This window comes from Papaver somniferum, chromosome 10 (assembly GCF_003573695.1).
Source record: "Papaver somniferum cultivar HN1 chromosome 10, ASM357369v1, whole genome shotgun sequence".
Classification (NCBI taxonomy): Eukaryota; Viridiplantae; Streptophyta; class Magnoliopsida; order Ranunculales; family Papaveraceae; genus Papaver; species Papaver somniferum.
The window spans coordinates 45,968,735-45,986,283 of NC_039367.1; the positions used below are offsets into that span (position 1 = coordinate 45,968,735).

At 37.6% G+C, this 17,549-nt stretch overlaps 1 long non-coding RNA gene across 1 annotated transcript; it reads right to left on the bottom strand.

The window, feature by feature from the left end:
* Nucleotides 1-3,074: 3,074 nt before the first annotated feature.
* On the bottom strand, nucleotides 3,075-7,826 carry LOC113317367. Its single transcript, XR_003343474.1, has 2 exons — nucleotides 7,399-7,826; nucleotides 3,075-3,449 (listed from the first exon to the last, which is right to left on the bottom strand). It is a non-coding gene; the product is annotated as an uncharacterized LOC113317367 (long non-coding RNA).
* Nucleotides 7,827-17,549: the final 9,723 nt, after the last annotated feature.

The following is a 17,549-nucleotide window of genomic DNA, read 5'->3' on the forward strand; positions in this document are numbered from 1 at the left end:
ATTCAAACTTGAAAATCTCTAGTTTTGCAATCAATACAACCCACAAAATTCATCATATCTCTCTGAATCATCAATCCCAAATCTCCTTCTCATCTCTGGAATCGATCAACTCCCTTGAACTCTGTATGTAATCAAAAGCAGATTCAAGATAACGCATTAACATCAACATCACCTGCATCTTCACTAACCACTGCCACAGCCGCTGCCACCAGACACCAATTACAGCACCACCAACAACCACCTATAAAACTCAAGCATCTCTTCATACCACCTGCAATCTCACATACAACCACTACATAAACCATTTCAACCACCAAACAAACTTCAACCCAGAAACCATAGATTCAGTTCTTCAATTTCATCTTCTCTGTTTAACACTCACCAAAACACCATTGTTGAAACCTCCACCACCAACGTTGCAACAACACCAACACCACCATACACGACCAAAACATTAACCTACCACTGTTATTGTTTTTATGAATTCAATAATAAAATTCACTGAATCGAATCTTCAACTCAAATCCACACGAAATCTGAATCTCGATTTGAAATTATCAAATTGAAAACCAAAAATCAAATTAATCTCTGAATCTGGTTTGAAATCATAAGAGGAAGAATAACTAAATCATAACTAAGATTCAATGGTTCAAACATGCAAATCTTCGAATTCAAAAATTACCTAAAACCGAAATCTTGAACTTTAAATCTCTGAATCTAGAAACCTTACTTTATGAGATCTGATTATGGAGATATTCGAGTAAAGATGATTCTGGAATTTTGACGAAAGTAGAGATGGTGATGTAGTGGAGGTGGTGTTGAAACGACGGCGGCGATGAAGATGGTGGTGGTGGTTGTCTTCGGGAGAGGAGGAGACAGAGAATAAAAATAAAAAAATCTATGGGAAATATTAGATCGATGGTGGTGTTGGCTGTGGTGGCGACGGTGATGGAGATGGTGAGAGTTTCATTGGTTTTTCTCGAGTGAGAATAAAGAAGAAGATGAAGTATAAGATGTAAATGTTAAAAATGGGATTATGTGAATTATTTTTCTATTCATAATTACATTATGTCATTAGGGGTATTTTTAAAGACTTACTAGGTATCACCCAGGTCTACGGCCGGGACTCAACCTTTTAGACAATTAATTTATGTCGTATGATTTATCATTCACTCTTTTTTCTCTTTTTCTTATAACCTGGGCCACAATCTCAGTATTTAGATAATTGTGTTATAGTGGTCTGTTTAGTTAGTCAACTCATAGTAATGTCTTCGGTCGGTCTGATCATAGTAGTTTTTTTAGTTAGTCGGGCCATCGTACGATTACTGAAAATTGTCACTGTATTTAACTGGTCAAGCCATAATAATGTGTTTAGTCAATCGGATCATTGTAGTTGAGGCCTACGACCAAAGCCCATTAGAGATGGCCTCGTTGTTTAGTTCGTCCGGTCATGGTAACATCCTTAATTAGGGGAAGTAGTATTCAGGTTCTACGGATGGGAAAATTAAGAATGATCCAATACTTAGTTCGCTAGTTCTTAGTATCATGTTTAATTAGCTGGGTCGGTCTCGGCGATCAGGAAGTGTCGGATGTTTAGTTTTTCGGTTCACGCTATTGTGTTTACTTATTTGGGCTATAATAGTCGGGGCCTACGGCGCCGGCCGTGATTGGTTTAAATTTAGTGATCGAATGTATAAGATAGTCAGGCCTGCGGCCCCTTTTTATTGGTCGAGTCAAATTAGTCGGGCACAGACCCGACAATTGCCCTTTATATTTTTTTTTGAAAGTTAATATTGGGCATTAAAGTTTGCATTTTTCAATCATAAAATTCCAATTTAATTAGAAAATTCAATTAGTCACAGCAAAAGTTATTTATGATTAATGGTTAGGTTAGGATTAGCTTTATCCTAGGCCTCCTAGGCCACGACATAATTGTCTGAAGTAATAAAATTCTAATCATATACTCGATGGAGATTATGTTCGATATTCGGCAACTTTAGAACGATGGGGGCCACCATCTAGATAGTGCTCTAAGAATATATAATTGATCAAAATATCCAAATTATAACGTTAGAAAATTCGGATAACCAAAATTGTTGACGCATTGTCGATATAGACAGATTAAAAACCGCCACTCCGCAGGTGTGCCCCAGAAAACCAGCCCTTGCAAATCCAGGGGGAGCGCGGCCTATTCTTTGTGAGCAGAGAAAACCAGCCCTTGCAAATCCAGTGGGAGCGCGGTCTATTCTTTGTGAGCAGAGACAGTTTTTAATTTGCTTAAAATGACGTTACATTGATCCATTATGCTTACTCAGTTGGAGCAAAGAGGAGAAAAAACTGATTCAAATTGTGCATCTTATAAGTACACGTGTAATGATGTAATTTATCAAACGTTTTGTTTGAGAACTCATATTTTCGGCATATTTTTGTTTGAGAAATCATCCTAACACCATACTGCATAATATTAGCTTACCGAACCACGGCACAATTCCAACCGCCAGTAGTCGTATGCACTATGGACGGACGAATAAGAACGCCCATTGTGTGGTAATTTTCCGAAATGACAATTGAAGTGGAAATGTTTTTGTTAATGGTCTTTTATGCAAGATTGATTATTCAGATTGAGCTACAAACAGTACAGCATATGGGATGGTCAAAGGATAATACAAATCATGCTTCCAAATGGTTGTCACTTTTGCTGTTGTTGAACATTTTTTTTGGTTAGTTGTAACCGAAATCAAAAGACCTGATTGGATGGTATAGACATCTGATAGTGGAGTTGTAATGCAGAATCATTTAAAGAGTAGGATTATAAGCTGGACAGAACTGTTACAAAAGCTTTATGGTTCGGGTATGTATGTATCCCACAGTGATAGTGTTTGTTATTTTCCCGATAATCTTAGTAGTTAGTAGTATCTTTGCGTATGGCATGGTCGGACACTTTCATGGTCGGTCACTTTCATGGTCGGTCACCATACTATTTACTGTATGGTGTATGGTAAATAGTGGACTGGTGTAGGATAAAAGTATTAAACAGATTTATCTTAAATGATGCAATTTGAAAAGCTAACTAATTAAACAAATACGTTCAGCATTCTTTTAGAATGGAATAAAAGCTCTTGGCTTCAACAACAAACCATGAAAAACACAAAGGAGTACCCATGATGATAAGTTTGAAAATCAGGCACAGATACATTACATAATCTGCGCAACACTCACGCCATATCAGTACTGTGGTAGAATAGTCTGCTTCCAAATTGTTACTCGGTGGTGTGTACATTATAAAATCGTGTAGAAACTAAAAAAGAGTATATAAAGGAGCAACAGAAGTCAAAATTTTACTTACCATCCAATCCATGATAATTAAGTCAAGGTTGAACATTGTCCTTAGCATTCCATGATCTTACAACTCATGCCCTCGCCGGCGTTGAGCACATCCCACCTGGAATCTAAAATTGTACAAATGGAAATTAAGAGAATATTGTTGATTTGTAAACCATTATCCCATGCTTAGCATGCGAATATTCACTGCTACGAAAAAATGAAACTACATAATGATAGTATCATTGTTGATATCAAGAGAATGTTAAATTCTTACATTGCTCCAAGGATTACTGTTATGAATTTTGTACACAATGTCAAAATTCCTCAGTCTGAAGTGGAGAACTTTATGTTTGTAGATGGCTCTTTCAAGGATTTTAATTTTGGAATTGGTGTTGTTTGGTGTGATGCTGCAGGGAATGTAAGAAAGGTGCGCTCAGACTTTGGGTTGATTCAAGATGTAGTGGGAGCTGAAGCTGCTGCTCTTAGTTTTGCCATCTCTTGGGCAGAAGAGATGAATCTTCCCAAAGTGGTGTTTGTTAGTGATTGTCTCCAACTGGTGCATTTTGTGAATGGCTGCAACATCTCTGTGGGCTGAAGAAGCCAAGACCTCTTGGAGTAATGTCGGAGTTCTATTTCTAGTTCTGTTTCCTTTAATGTTATGTATATAAAGCGGTTCAATAACCCCTTAGCGGACCGTCTTGCGCGACGGGTTAGGAAAAACAATCTTAAGGGTTTATGGTTTTCTCTTCCAAATTTTCTTGATGGTGTGTTCAGGAAGATAAACCTTGGTGTAATTTGTAACTCTCTTGTTTCTTAATGAAGGGTGGTGTTTCTTAGCAAAAAAAACATAATGATAGTATTTTAGGTACTGGATAGAGGATAAGAAAATCTTTTGAATTGGTTGGTAGCATGTATCAGTCACTCTATCTTTTATATTTCCCCAACCAATTAGTCGTTTTTTTTTAATGCTCCCCAAATTCGAATAGAGGTTGCTCCTAGAGGATTATTCAGTATCGGTATACCGACAAATCAATCTTTCTTGAAGAAAGTTGTAACACGGAATATAATCAATCAAAGAAACCCAACTCAGTGAAGACTTTTGATATAAACGGAAGAATGAACAGGCAAAGGCTTTGATACATCTTCTTGGTATTAGAATTTGGACAAAACTATATTTACACAAACAGAGATATAAGAAGAAACAGTTTATAGACACTCCAGATTGATTTCCCTACAAAGAATTCGAACCCAAAACAAACCCCTTTATCAGACTATCAAGCATGGCGAAGGCTTCTTATATAGAGCGTTCATAAAGACAAGGAAACACGGATTAGGAATCCAGTTAGATTTGAATTAGGAAATCCAGTTAAATTTGGAATTTGTTGAAATCCAACTAGCTATTTTTTTCTCCGCGTGGATGTGTTCTTCCTTATTAAGAAGTCCAGTTGTAATAGGAAACATCAATGTTTGTCTTGTCTCCCAATCCGATGTCCCAAAATATCCTTTACTCAACTTTAGATTCGCGCCGTGGGACGACGAAATCAATGGTCGGATTTAACAGGCTAGACAGATAGCACTTCTTTTTATAATATAGATAAGGGTACTTGTGTTTATAACATTCCCACAAACGGAAACTTAAACAAACCCCAGCACCACCATCGCCATCTTCATCGTCGCCACTAGATCCACTAATCCCACCACCAGTTCTAGCACCACCCATATACTTCCAGTTTGGCCAAGAACGCGAAGTAGCAATAGTAAGAACAATACGAATAGTAGCAGGTTTGACAACCGGACTAAACGTTTCAAAACAATCAACCTCAACCTGCTGAGATTTACCATTAGCAACAAGACGAGCCTTGTGTCGCTGCAAAGAACCATCGGCATTATATTTGTGACAAAATAGCACATGGAACGAATAACATGAGCATCACGTGGTCGTGGTACAAGTTCCCACGTATTAGTTTTCAACATAGCATTGTACTCATCTTTCATGGCGGCATTCCAATTTATATCTCTAAGAGCATACAAGTGAGAGCGAGGAATTGGGGAGATATGTCGTAAAGATTGAGTCGGTGGATTGGTTTGTAAATGCCACGGGAAGCTCTAATCACATGGCGTGAAGGAGCAGGAGGGGAACTTGGAGATTGAGCAGTGGGTGGAGGGGCAGTTGTGGGTGGATTTGTAGCAGTTATGGAGGGAGAAGGTGTAGGGGAAGTACTAGTAGGTGGAGGGGAAGCAGTGGTCAGAGAAGGGAAGTTAAAGAGACATAGTGGAGTGGAGTGGAGTGGAGTGGAAAGAAGTGGATGGAGTTTGCTGTATAGGGGAGTGGAAGGTGAAGGGACGTGTAGTAGGAGTAGTGGTAGGGACGGAGATAGGGGTGGAAGGTGTTATAGTAGTAGTGGGAGCTGGGATTCGGATGGAAGGTGTTGTAGTAGTATTAGTGGGAGTTGTAGCAGGAGATGGTAGTATGTGCTGGGAAGTGGTGGGAGTAGGAGTGGGACGATTTGTTGTGGATTGGATATTGGAAGCGGGAGGTGGCAGGGAAGCATGAGGTGGCCGTAAGTGTTGGGAAGTGGTTGGAGTGGCAGTGGGGACATGAACAGTGGAAGCAGGAGGTGGCGGGATGTCTCTGTGCTGGGATGTATGGATATTAGGTACAGGTGACGAAGGTGAACAGACGGAAGTTGTACGGTCATTAGAGGGGCAGTTGGTGAAATTTTTAAAACGCCGGTGGGGTGGTGTGTAGGGATGTGGAGTGGGATTGGTAGGAGGAGGATTGTAGGAAATATAGGGGGAATGAAGAGGAGAAGAAGAGGATTCATTTTCGGATAAGGGTGTTGGAGGATTAGTGAAAGGAAAAACGTTCTCGTTAAAAGTCACATGACTGGAAATGATGATTTTGTTTGTAGTAAGATCAAGGCAGCGGTATCCACGGTGGTTGGAAGGAAAACCAAGGAAGACACATTTAGTGGATCGGGGTGCAAGTTTGTGAGGACTTGTGGAGGAGAGATTCGGATAGCAAAGACAATCAAAAGTACGAAAATGGTCATATGTTGGTTGACGTTGATAGAGAATAGACACGGGAGAGGAAAAATTTAGGATTTTTGTAGGAAGAATATTATGAAGATAAACAGCCATGAGGAGAGAATAGACCCAAAATTTTGGTGGAACGGAAGCGTGAGACATAAGGGTGCGGGTGATATCATTGACACGGCGTATCATACGTTCGGCCTTGCCATTTTGAGAGGAAGTTTGGGGGCAAGAGAAGCGAAAAACTAGACCATTAGTACGAGCAAAATTGTGAAAAGAAGAGTTGTCAAATTCACGTCCCATGTCGCATTGAAAACTTTTAATTTTACGCTCAAATTGTGTTTGAACAAGAGATCGAAATTCCAAAATTTTTTCATAGACTTGGGATTTAAATTTTAGAGGATAAACCCAAAGATAATTGGTGAAATCATCCAGCAAGATAAGATAATAGCGAAAACCGGTATCGATATGTAATGGATAAATCGCTATGAATGATATCAAAAGGTGCAAAAGTATTGGAATTAGATTCATAAAATGGCAATCAAACATGTTTACTAACTTGACAAGAATGGCAAAGTGTAGAAGAATTATGCTTATTACATTGAATAGATTTATTGGAACGTAAGACATCTAAAATGGCCTTTTCAGGGTGGCCGAGGCGACTATGCCAAATATCTGGAGAGAAATAAGCAAGAGAAATAGGGGAAGACTGGGACGATTTTATAGGTGGCACGACAGAGTTGGTGATAGGTTAGAGCTCCCCGGAACTATTACATCGAAGGATAATTTTCCTCGAATTCAGATCTTTCACAGAAAAACCATAAGGATCAAACTCAACAGACACACGATTATCAGTGGTGAACTTACGAACGAAAACTAAGTTTTTGATAATATCGGGAACAACAAGGGTATTTTTGAGTTGAAGAGTACGAGAGGGAAGGGTTATGAACTTGGTACCACTAGCAGTAACTGGAATACTATTGCCATTGCCAACTAAGATAGATCGTACATTGCTAGAATTGAAAACGTTATGTAGATTACCTGGATCAGCAGTAAGGTGCGATGTAGCACCGGTATCCATGTAGAAAGCATCATCGGGTTGCTGTAGATGCATGGAGCTATATGCCTCAACAATGTCTGTGAGCTTCGGTTGTTCCGTCGCCATTGATTTTAATGGTTTAGAGAAAATAGGATCGTAGAGGGGGTTGATACCATCTTGGATTTGGGAAAGGTTTCCTTGCAGAGTTATCTTCTCCAGGATTCAACTTTATATCAAAATCATAATATCTTTTGGGAATTACAATAATTAAGTCGGAGATCATTCTCCTTATTCTAAATACGGTAAGAAGATAATATTCATTCTATTAATTAGAATGATGAAATTGGCGATAGGTGGTTCTTGTTGGAATAACGAAATTGGCGATAGAGATGGTGGTTATGTTTGTTTGTGGTGGTGGGTGGGAGATGGTGGTTTTGGTAATATCTTCTGGCTATGAAATAAGAAGAGTATACAAATGATGGTGGTGGAGCTGATTTCCAGGGAATAGGGTATGGTTTCCATCCCGAAATGTTTAAATAATTTCACTTATATCATCATCTAATTATTGTACTCAATGGCTTGTCAATGTATTGTTACAGGTCGGAATTCCATGGTTGGTAAATATAATTTCCTTTCAGATACTTATCAATCTATTTTAGAAGGTGAATCTTAATTTATTTAGTGCAAAGCTAAAGCTATTCTAATAATCTTAATCGCTTAGGATTCTATTTTGCTTTCCTGTTTGATATATATGCCTTCATTTGTAAATGATACTTTAGTGCTTATGCTGATAAAAAAATGTATACCTTGATTGTACTTACGAAGTTGTCTTGTTGAGCTCTTCTTTTCTAGACAATGCTTGCATGAGTTGATTGTTTTAAGAGGATTTTGTATATTCCTAAATTTTCTCATATTCTGCATAAGTGGAAGGATTGATGATGTGTGCAGTCCCTGTTGCATGCCAAAAGAATCTTGTCATGAAACGGATTGCAGCTAGTGACTTGAACTTACAACTAAGAAACAGGCTATTTTAATTATCTTGGTTTTTTCTGCTATTTCTACTTGTTAGATATTTAATGAAGGTTTAAATTACAATCTAACAATTGTTATGTGCATAATATGCAGGGATGAATAGTTTCTCTATAACCTGAAATCTAATGGAGTAAGTGGATGTCATGTGCTTTCAGCCTCTTGTCATCCAAATATCGCCCATATGAAGTTTATAGGTATGTTGTCAGTATTATAGCTATACATAATCTTGCACATTAGGTGAACTCTTTTACATTTTTCTTTAATTTGTCTCATACATGAGTCAATTATGGATTCATTGATTCACTTTATAATATTGAACTAGTTGGAATACTAAGTAGTAATCTATATGTGTAGTTTCCCTAACAGTAATTTCACTTAATTAGGTACATTTTCTAACCCGTGCAAGAATAGCAAAAGTGGAATGTTCTCACCTGTGCATGACTCAGATGATTTGAGTCTTGCATTCTCTACAACTTTGGTTGGGCTTATTAAGGTGTATTTAGGACCTAACTCAAAATCATCACATGCTTTCCTTCCTACGATGTTATATATGCTTTGCGGATTTAGTAGAGTGATTTCTTGGTCTTATGCAATGCAGGAGACTCGTCCATTGATTTGCAAATATTCAGATGTATGGCCAACAAAAATGCTAAATTAGCCTTCAAAATAGCTATATTTACAAAGAACAGAAGACAAACACTCAGACTGAAGCTAATTTCATGATATCTCTCACATGTTGTAAGTGTTAGAGCATAGCTCGGTCGACCTCTCATGCGTTGTTATCTCAAGCATATTTGTCAATGTTAGTGATCAAAACTATGAGTCTTGATTTCTAGTCTACATATCTAAATCTCGGACTAGGATAGAAAAGTGTAGTTGAGCTCGAGGACTTCATGGCGATTCATCATACAACGACGAAGATCTACTCAAGGAACCGTGGAACTTCATCAACAAAAAGGTATGTGGAGACTTGAACTTATCTATCACTCAAAAGTCTATCTCTTCTATCTCTTACTTCTTATGAGACAAAAGTCGTATGTTATATAGACTGGATCATACACATTTGATATTTCGAGCCGAGTATATCTCGCCTATCTATATCTCGAAATCATGTGTTGGTAAAGCGTTTCGCTTTGATCGGGTTTATCTTCATCTAATGACGAAAGTCATAATGTTTCAATCACTTTGAAAATCGCTTTGACGAGAAATAGTGTAACAACTATATAACGTCCTCTAAGAATGTTTCAATGGTTGGATCGAGAGTTTAGGTCTATATAACCAATGATGGATATAAGCATTGTGTGGAAACACATATGTGCATAAGTCTTATTCCTTAATCCGAAGTTTGCGAACTTTGTTGATTGAGAGAAACCGGAGGAATTGGCTTTGCCAAGTCCGCGAACTCAGTTTGCGAGTCCGCGAACTGACGGAAGTTCTCTTGCGGAGAATTTCTGCTGGGATTTTCCAAAAAATCGTTTGCGTGTTTAGTCCGTGAACTCAGTCCGCGAACTGGCGGAAGTCTCCTTGCCGAGATTTTCTGCTGAGTTTGGAAAACTCTGCCGGTTGTCTTAAGTCCGCAAACTTTTTTGCGTACTTGAGTGGGTTATGATCTAAAGATGTGCTCTGAACATGAAACTTAAATTACTAAGGAATGCAGTATGCAAACCGTGGCTATAAAGTTCATGAGCCAATTCAATCGAATCGAATCATTTTTGTTTCAATTGTGTCTTGTGTAGTTACATAAGATCTCATAGCAATTGAACAACTCTCCAACTAGTTCATTTGAGTCAATTGAACTAGTTATGGTGAAGAAGAACAAGGTTAATATGAAATACTCATATGGTTGACCTTTTGGGTTACTATGTTGAACCAACATACACGTACACGTTTGGGCACGGTTTTCACAAACCCAGTAAACGTATATCTCAAGTGTGTGTGACAAGCTAAGTTTTCGATCTAACGGTTGAGAAATATTAGCTTGAATCTAAATCAGGTTTTCATCTAACGGTGAATATTGATTGCTTTGTAACTAAGGAAAAACCCTGATTTGAAGACTATATATAGGAGATATCTAGCATTGGGCAAAACCAATCCCCACACGTCTGTGTGATACTAGTGCGCTCGCTAGAGTCGATTCTCCTCTAACCTTTATATTTCTTTTCTTAAACCAGGTTAACGACTTAAAGACTTCATTGGGATTGTGAAGCTAGACCGATACTACTTTTATCGTAGTTGTGTGATCTGATCTTGCTTCTTCTATCGTACGAGTACAATCTTTGATTGGCTTGAGATCGTGAGAGTTCTCCGATAGGCAAGATAAAGAAGTCACAAACATTTTCGTCTCATTGTTTGTGATTCCTCGACGTCCTCTTGTGTATTCAAGTAAAACTGTTGAGAGGTGATTGATTAATCTAGGCTGTTCTTCGGGAGTATAAGACCGGATTATCGATTGGTTCATGTTCACCTTGATTTCATATCTTAAGACGAAACAAAAACCTAGGGTTTTTCTATGGGAGGAAGATTTATCCTTTGATAGACTTTTATGTGTGAGACAGATTTGTTTATTATCAAGTCTGTGATTTTGGGCTGCAGCAACTCTTGGTTGTGGGTGAGATCAGCTAAGGGAATCAAGTGCGCAGTATCCTACTGGGATCAGAGGTGTAGGAGTACAACTGTACCTTGAATTAGTGGGAGAGTGATTGGGGTTCAACTATAGTCCAGTCCGAAGTTAGCTTGGAGTAGGCTAGTGTCTGTAGCGGCTTAATACAGTGTGTATTCAATCTGGACTAGGTCCCGGGGTTTTTCTGCATTTGCAGTTTCCTCTTTAACAAAATTTCTGGTGTCTTTGTTATTTCATTTTTCACATTATATTTTTTATCTTTATAATTGAAATAATACAGGTTGTGCGTTAAAGGTTAATCGATTGGAGATCCGACCTTGTGGTTGTTGATTTCATTGATTAACACTTGGACATTGGTCTTTGGTACCGTCCAAGTTATTCCTTGTGTTTGATTATAGACTCGCTGATTTCTATTAGCTTGAGTGAATGTAAACAAGAGAGAGATATTAACTCCTTGAGATACTTTTATCTAGATTGAGTCTGACTGTATAGTTGATTCTCTAGTAAGTGTTTCAGAGTTAGTCCATACAGATTGCTAAGCGAAATATTGGGTGGTGTTGTTAGACCCCCGCTTTTTCAGTTGGTATCAGAGCAGGAAAACACATTAAAGACCTTATAAGTCTGTGTTTGTAGCGATCTGATTATGGACGAGTCTATCTCTAATAACGTACCAGTTTAGAAATTACCAGATGATTTTAAAAGCTTGGATTCACCTGAGAGAACTGCCACATCTAAGTCAATATCTAAACATTCTCTTGATGTAAAAACTGTTGATTGGGAAACTCTCCTAGAAGAACAGTTGGATGAACTTTCTAATGAAGGTGATTCTGATATTGATAGATATGTTGATGAGGAAGTCTCAGAGTATGTTAAGTTTTTGGATTCTTGGACTATGAAGAAAATTAAAACTTCCCATGTCACACCTCTTCTGACTCCTCTCTGTCCAGAAAACAAGAAATTGAGAAGATGTTACGCAGGTGTTTATTTTTCGAATCGTTCTACCGAATCGATTCTCTAGGATTCTGAGGAAAACATACGTATGAAGTCACTTAAATGTGATAATATTTATCAAAAGTACTTTTTGTTGGAAGAGAAACTTGCAGAATCTGAAGCAAGGTTTAACTCTCAATAAATTAGTTTTGATAACAGAGAAAGTGTTTGTCTCATTCGAGAAAAACGCCTTAAGGATGATTTAGCTGCTGCTCTTGATAAAGTCAAGATGTTGAAAGATGACTTGAAAAGTTCAATACTAGTTCAATCAAATTAACCACTATGCTAGGAGCAAGTAAAAATCATCGTGATACATGAGGATTGGGCTATAAGGGAATAAATGCTCCAAGTATTAGCAAAGAGGTAAAATTTGTCAAGGCTAGTGACTCCTCTCAACAAAAGGTTTCCACTGATGGCAAAAGTGAAATACCTTCACCGGAAATTAAGGTTCGAAAGAGCAAAGAATATCAACCTCCAAAGTCAGCACATACGTATCGAGGTAAGAACATTCCTTATGTTTGCCACTATTGCGGAAATAAAGGTCACCTGAAAAGGAGATGTCGTTTTCGTATAAGGAATAAGAAACTTCATGATGTTCTTGTTTGGGCATCACAAGAAGTCGTGAAACCAAGATCATATGCTAAGGCTAATCCCCTTATCTTTACAGTTTGTAACTTTCCAACCTTTATGCAAAGGAATCGTTGCTGTGATAAACCTAGATCTGCCTATAAACGTTATACGAAGCCTTTTCACAATCTTAATGGTTATCAAAAGGATAAATTCGTAAATACGAAGACAAGATCCGATGCTCCCAATTGGAGAAAGACTAACTTGCAAAAGAATAGTCAATCCAATTCTCTTCCGAGAAATCTTGAAGAGAGTAATGGGAAGAAGGTTCTGGTTGTTCCTAAACGAACTCAGAAGTGGGTACCAAAGAAAGCTAATGATGCTTTGAGTGTGAAAAGGAATGATCTTCCAGAAAATTCCATGACTATGGAGAAGGCAGTATCCATGATGTTGGAACTTAACAAGTTTTTTGGAAAAATAGAATTGGATGTGAAAGGCTCTAAAAGTGGTCCCTTTCATGATAATCCAAAGGTAAATTGTGGTGAACAAGACATTGTTCACCCCAACAAAACTTGATTGTGTTGTAAGTGCATCCTCACCAAGAAATGCCCTGATATGTATACGGTGAGGGAAGCACAAAAATTGGGGCGCACAGATTATGTTCGGTAAGGCTGTAGAATTCAATTGGATTCATCTAAAAAGGTATGTCTATAAACTTGAGCAAGATTTGTGTTTTTATTTGTTTAGAGAACTTATAATGATTCACGTACCTTTCTTATCGTTCTTTTCTACCTAACTTGATCTGTGTTTAAGGTTCTTAAACGTTTAGGTTTGAAAACAATAGTTTGGGATGTTTGGACTTCATGGTACACCTACCAGGTATGCATAACATCTTTTAAAATCAAAATCCAGGGGTTAAGTTCGTGGACTTGAAAATTCGTTTGCAAACCCGTATGCATACTTGACGTCGATATTCGGTAAACTTGTTTTGGTCGTAACTTCTTCGTCCGAACTCGGAATGACCTCATTCTTTTTGTATTCTCTTCCTCTTTGAATTCTCTTCAAAATGGAGGTGATAATTATTGAATTTGGATAAGCTAAGATTGGTATTTGTCCTGTCTCTTATTTTTGAGTATTTTGCTCCGTTTCGTTGCACTTGTTCCACTTCTCTTGAACTTGGGAACTTGGATTCTTGGAGTACTACTCTTATAAGATAATTTGTATCTTTTACAAGAATGTTGTTGGTGAATTATAAAGAAGGAAGTTCAAGAATGGAAAGTAGTACGCAGTGCTATGGAATTCTTGAATATTCACAATCATCCTTTGTGAACTATGGTGCATAGTCGTTATTGACTTTGTATGTTCTTCTTTGTTAAGAAAATATTTTTATACGCCTTTGGTAGCTATTATTGGTGTAAATCCATGCGAAAAAGATTGATTCTACCCTATAAGGACAAATCATCTTGTATGTGCATTACGAGTTTGTCTTGTTGCCTAGGAAACTTCTTATGAGAATTTATTCTTGTTTTTGGAAGGATTACTAGAGTTTGGAATAGCCATTATTGTGATTACACATTGCTATGTCCAACGGTTTCATCTTCATGTTTTTATATTATTGGTTTAAATTCTAAAAATATTTGGAGGATGATGTTGCTGCAGTATTAATCTTTATGATTTTGTGATATTGCAATATTTTTATGGGATATGTATTGTTTGCGTCCGTGAACTTGAAGGTCCCATATGTTGTCAAAAGTAAAGTCGTTCATGAATTGGTATTCGTATTAATGAAAGGACGAATGGACTTTTGACAAATACAAAAGGTATGCCTATGCAGTCATTTACTTGATGGAAAATAGGATAAAATATTTTGTGTGACAAGGATAAAGTCTATTATGTCATTATGCATATAGTGATGGAAATATAGAATAGATCCTTGTATGTATTCCGCGGTATTTATCTTCTTTGATCCATTTTTTTTGTATTACCGTGAAGGCTCCATTGTGTAGCTTATGTTGATCACGATAAAACTAAGTCGATCATTCTTATTAGTTTTGTTGGTTGTTCCATAAGATGCTATATGTTGAGCATTTTGAACTAAATTAATCGTCTTGATTGGTTATTTAGTTATTTGCTACGAAAGTCTTCTTTTGTCGAGCAAAAATTTTGACAATTAAATTGATTACTTTCGTGATTAGTTTGGTTGTTTGTATTCCAATTAGATTAATTATGGGTTCTCTTGTAATTAGTATAGTTGAGTTTTCATATATTCCACAAGTTCTTGTGTTGAGTATATGAACGGATATACTAACTATGTTCTATTGGTTGATGTAGTCGTATATTCCGTAAGGTTTTCCTTATGTTGAGTATGTGAACGATTAAGTTAGTCATCTCCGTATGATTACCTTAGTCGTAGATCCGTAAGTTTACTTATGTTGATCACAATAAATTAAATCGATTACCTTTGTGGTTTGATTTAGTTGTGTATTCCAGTTAAATTAATCATGGGCTTACTTGTGATTAATTTGATTGAGTTTTGGATATAGAAAATCATCTTCCTATGGTTTTTGGTGTCCAATCAAAAATCCTTCTTTTCTTTCGAAATTAAGGTCGCTCTTGTTGTTCTCTCGGGAATAACATCAAATGGGGGAGAGTTCTTTTGAACTTGCGCTTAATGGTAATATCTTGCGGAGTGTGCTGCTGTGGAATTTTATAGGGGTTATATTGTATCTTAAAACTCCTTGATGAATGCATTTAGCTTCGGCTTTATGATTGCATCTAAATTAAGTTGGTATGTATTTCTTCTTTTAGTCTATGAAACGTCTCTTCTAGGAAATTTCATTAGGATCCCATTCTTGTACCTTTTCCAATTTTATTGACAAAAAGGGGGAGAATTAATGTCTAGTTCTACTACATATACATATGGTTTTCGGATCATTGTGTAAGGGGGAGTGGTTTCCATGTGAGATGGAGTATTGACTAAGAGGGAGTGATGTATATCACCGTAGTATTATTGTTAAAGTCGTGATGCAATTGGACTTTGATGTTACATAATAATACTATGTCACTGTATAATAATGATCGAGAATCTCGATTTCTCTCATTGTTATAGCTACGGATCTTCAACAACGGTGATGCTAAACTTACAACCTTTGGGATCATTGGAGTACTTGGAAGGACGAAGATTTCAGGGAACGTTGAAGATTAGACTATGGAATAGGAGCCACTAAAGTTTATCTTTTTTGTATTCCATATGTATTAATAGTTTTGTCACTAAAATTGACAAAGGGGGAGACTGTTAGAGCATAGCTCGGCCGACCTCGCATGCGTTGCTATCTCAAGCATGTTTGTTAATGTTAGTGATCAAATTATGAGTCTTGATTTCTAGTCTACATAGCTAAGTCTCGGACTAGGATAGAAAAGTTTAGTTGAGCTCAAGGACTTCATGGCGATTCATCATACAACAATGAAGATCTACTCAAGGAACTGTGGAACTTCATCAACAAAAAGGTATGTGGAGACTTGAACTTATCTATCACTCAAAAGTCTATCTCTTCTATCTCCTACTTCTTATGAGACAAAAGTCGTACGCTATATAGACTGGATCATACACATTTGATATTTCGAGCCGAGTATATCACACCTATCTATATCTCGAAATCATGTGTTGGTAAAGCGTTTCGCTTTGATCGGGTTTATCTTCATCTAATGACGAATGTCATAATGTTTCAATCACTTTGAAAATCGCTTTGACGAGAAATAGTATAACAACTATATAACGTCCTCTAAGAATGTTTCAATGGTTGGAATGAGAGTTTAGGTATATATAACCAATGATGGATATAAGCATTGTGTGGAAACACATATGTGCATAAGTCTTATTCCTTAATCCGAAGTTTGTGAACTTTGTTGATTCAGAGAAACCGGAGGAATTGGCTTTGCCAAGTCCGCGAACTCAGTTTGCGAACTCAGTCCGCGAACTGATGGAAGTTCTCTTGCCGAGAATTTTTGCTGGGATTTTCAAAAAACTCGTTTGCGTGTTTAGTCCGCGAACTGGCAGAAGTCTCCTTGCCGAGATTTTCTGCTGAGTTTCGAAAACTCTGTCGGTTGTCTTAAGTCCGCGAACTTGTTTTCGTACTTGAGTGGGTGATAAATGCATTTATGTGTCTAATTTGTCCTCAATGTTCTGTATTGTTAGTACTCGATTTCGTACTTATTATGGTGTTTTGTGTGTTTGTAGGTATTTTTTTTGGAAATAAATATTGTTGGAAAATTCGGCTCGAAAAGTTGCTCGGAGCACCCCCGGAGGACAATTACTACACGAACCCCTACTTTTGCTAAGGGGCATCCACGGCTATATGTAGCCCAATTTTGTCCACAGCACCCATCTTCTTCTCTGTTTGAATTATTTTTGGCGGGAGAAATATTTGTCACCTGCGTAATTTCTGAATCGAGTTTGGGAAGATTTTGTGGGGATTCTTTCATGGATTTGGACCTGTATGGGCCTATTAAGACAAAACAGGGATGTTAACACGGTTGGTTTGAAGTCAGAACGAAGTTTACTCGGTGTTTCAATCAAACATGGGAGTACGTGGGCAGCTGAGGTATTCACGGGATTTCAGCGTGTTTTAGACGTGTCTTGACCGTGTTTGGTCGTTGCAGAAACGTGAAGGAGTTAAGTAAGTAAGATTTAGCATTGATTGACAGCGTCAGAAGGAGGGAAAGGAAAGAAAATATTTGGAGATTATCTTTCTTTACTGCCGAGTTTTGGAAAAGATTTTCCGGAGTAATGAGGGGATATTTTTTGTCCTATCGAGTATATAAAGAGTGTTTGGGTGTCAGAGAAGGGATATAGAGAGATTGGGAGAGTTGCAGAGCATCAGACAGTCGAGATAATCAAGTAGCAGGAAACCACCATTTCTGTTGCTTCTGGGAAGAACACGAAGA